The sequence below is a fragment of the Lathyrus oleraceus genome, chromosome 6 (assembly GCF_024323335.1).
Source record: "Lathyrus oleraceus cultivar Zhongwan6 chromosome 6, CAAS_Psat_ZW6_1.0, whole genome shotgun sequence".
In the NCBI taxonomy this organism is placed as follows: Eukaryota; Viridiplantae; Streptophyta; class Magnoliopsida; order Fabales; family Fabaceae; genus Lathyrus; species Lathyrus oleraceus.
Window position 1 is genome coordinate 280,513,796 of NC_066584.1, and position 3,419 is coordinate 280,517,214.

The 3,419-nt window shown below is 37.8% G+C and overlaps 1 non-coding gene across 1 annotated transcript; it reads left to right on the forward strand.

Annotated features, from left to right (window-relative positions):
* The first annotated feature begins 1,240 nt into the window (after positions 1-1,240).
* LOC127099622 (small nucleolar RNA R71) lies at positions 1,241-1,347 on the forward strand. Its single transcript, XR_007794105.1, has one exon. It is a non-coding gene; the product is annotated as a small nucleolar RNA R71 (small nucleolar RNA).
* Positions 1,348-3,419: the final 2,072 nt, after the last annotated feature.

Genomic DNA, 3,419 nt, shown 5'->3' on the forward strand with positions numbered 1-3,419 from the left:
TTTAAGTTTAGGAGGCATATTTTGGATTATAGCGCTACATTCAGCGGTGAGTGTAACGGTTTCGCTATCTTCAAGTTTCATTTTATTAGAAAGAATTTCTTTTAAAAACTTGGCATATGAGGGCATCTGCGTAATAGCTTCTGTAAACGGAATCGTGACGTTTAATTGTTTTAGTAGGTCGACAAATTTTTTAAATTGGCCCGCATCTTTGGTTTTAATAAGCCTTTGAGGGTAAGGGATAGGTGGTTTATAAGGTGGTGGAGGTACATAAGGTTCCTTCTTTTCTACGGTTTCCTTATTACTCTCTTCCTTTTCCTTAGGTTCACTTTCCTTCTCAGTTGACTTTTTAGAGTTTTGGTTTTCTATCCTTGGGTCAGACGGTCCTTCCACTTCCGTTCCACTTCTCAGTATGATTGCATGAGCGTGGCTTCTTGGGTTAGGTTGGGGTTGGCCAGGAAATGTACCAGTTGGGGCAGCAGTAGGTGCTTGTTGTTGAGCTACTTGTGAAATTTGCGTTTCCAGCATTTTGTTATGAGTAGCCAGGGCATCTACTTTACTTGCTAGTTGTTTAATTTGTTCGCCAGTGTATACATTCTGGTTTAAGAAATCTTTATTGGTTTGCTGTTGAGAGGCTATAAAGTTTTCCATCATGATTTCCAAGTTGGATTTCCTATGGGCGTTATTGTTAGATGTAGATGGGGTCGGCTTCTGATATCCCGGAGGTATAGCTGGGGCTTGATTTGGAGATTGTCCAGGTGCGTATAAAGCATTATTACTCTTATATGAAAAATTGGGATGATTCTTCCAATTTGAGTTATAGGTGTGCCAGTAGGGGCTTCCTTGAGCATAGTTTACTTGCTCCGCTTGGATTCCTGTCAGGAGTTGACAATCTACAGGAGTGTGACCTTGGATTCCACAGACTTCGCAATTCTGAGTTATAGCAACCACGGTGGCTGGAGGTGATACATTTAAACTTTCAATTTTCTGGACCAGAGCATCCACTTTTGCATTAACATGATCAAGGTTACTTATCTTGTACATGCCAGTTTTCGTTTGAGGTTTTTCCATCATTGTCCGTTCGCTTCCCCACTGATAGTGGTTTTGAGCCATGCTTTCGATAAGTTGGTAAGCGTCAGCATAAGGTTTGTTCATTAGTGCACCACCTGCGGCGGCATCTATTGTTAACCTCGTGTTGTATAAGAGACCATTATAGAATGTATGAATTACTAACCAGTCTTCTAAACCATGGTGTGGACAAAGTCTCATCATGTCTTTGTATCTTTCCCATGCTTCGAAAAGAGATTCGTTATCTTTCTGTTTAAATCCATTTATCTGGGCTCTTAACATAGCTGTTTTGCTTGGCGGAAAGTATCGGGCAAGAAAAACTTTCTTTAACTCGTTCCATGTGGTGACTGAGTTGGAAGGAAGAGATTGAAGCCATCTTCTAGCGCTATCTCTTAATGAGAAAGGAAAAAGACGAAGTCGAATTGCCTCTGAAGTGACACCATTAGCTTTAGCAGTATCAGCGTATTGGACAAATACGGATAAATGAAGGTTAGGATCCTCGGTAGGATTTCCATAGAATTGGTTCTGTTGCACTGCCTGCAACAGTGAAGGTTTAAGTTCAAAGTTGTTTGCTTCGATTGCGGGTGGAGCAATACTTGAATGCGGTTCATCTTGCGATGGAGCGGCATAATCTCGAAGAGCACGAGCTGGTTCTGCCATCTCGGGTATCGAAGGGAAAATATTTTTGAAATCAGGGAGTTCAACAGGAGGTAGATTGTTTGCAGCACGATATTCCCGAATTCGTCGTAAGACTCGGAGATAAAGTTCGATATCGTTGATTCGTAAGTAGAATGGCTCGCATTGTGAGCGAGTGCGTGGCATACAAATCAACGAAAGAAAGAAAAGAAAAAGAAAAGCCTTAGTCTCTACAGCGTAACAGAAGAGTTACGATATCGACTAAATAAAAGTCCCCGGCAACGGCGCCAAAAACTTGATCGCGACTTTATGAGTCGAATTTGGGGTACAAACTGCAAGTGCACAGTTCTATCGCGTAGTTTTAAAAGATATCGATCCCAGAGGGACTTATGAATCGATATACCGTTATCTAAGGTTACTTCGTAAAGCTAAGGCAGGTAATACTTTGATTGTTTGGGGGAAAAGCTAAAACTAAAATAAGATCTAAAATAAATATCTAATAAGCGGATATCGGTATGTAATTCGTCGTAATTAGGGAATCAATTCTTTATTGGTTTCTTGGTTTTAAAGTAAATCTTTTCAGTTGACTCTATTGATTAAAAGTTTTATCTCAAACTCTCGCTCTGTTGAATAAACTATGATTTTATATTAACGTAGCTGTCACTTATAGTTAAGTCAAAAACCACTTTTTGAAAACAATAGAATCCGTAGAATCTCTTTTTAAGAAAACAATAATCGTTTAAACACCCTTATCTCAAACTCTCGCTCTGTTGACTTAGGTTATATAATTAAATTCAAATGCTTAACTCTCGTCCTCACATTCAATCTTTAAAAATACTTTTTGAAAAAGATTAGAATTTAATTAACTCTAAAACTTGCTCTCGCCCTGATCTAGAATTAATGTCCAATTTACACTGTCCAGTCAAAACCTCAAACTCTCGCTCTATTGATTTTAACTTCTTTATGTCTTTTACTTTCGTACAAAAACTTTATTATTAAACCTGTAAATTGAGACCGTAAAAAGAGTGATTTTAATTTTAAACTTAATTAAACCAACTTAGTTTTGATTCCTTCATTCCGCTTACTTTACATACCGATACCTAAATAATTTAGCCAGACATACTAAACAGATCTAAAAAATCAGCATGCATAAACAAATTCATCTCAAGCAAATAATATAAATAAACAATAAAACAAAGCATATATAAATTCAAACAATAATTAAAGAACCTGAGAAATTAAATAGCAGTCTTGAACACTCCACCACAGGTCGGTTGGATCTGTTCTTGAATTCTTCAATCAGGCTGGAAAATAAAAGCGAAGGAATAAAAAAACTAGATTCTAACGTAAGGTTAGATCCGGTAAAAGGTACACAATAGTTTCCGGTGTAGAAACTATTGTGCGAAAAATTAATTAAGTGCTAGAAAAGAAAATAGAATTGCAAAAGAAACAATATAAAAATTGTAAAAGTAGTACTGTAAAAATATGCTTAAGCTGCTGGAAAAAGAAAAATGCGGAAAAGCAAAAACGGCAAAGAAATCTGGAAAAGGCGTGGAACTGCTGCAGGGTTTGCAAAGCTGATATTTATATTGGTACTTTCTGTAACGGTTTCCAAAAGTAGTCCGCTTCAAAGGTCTTCACGTAGCAGCGAATGGTTAGGCGTGCAAATAGGACTCAACGTCTCTGAAGGCAAAAATATAGGGGAGTGGTGTGACGTC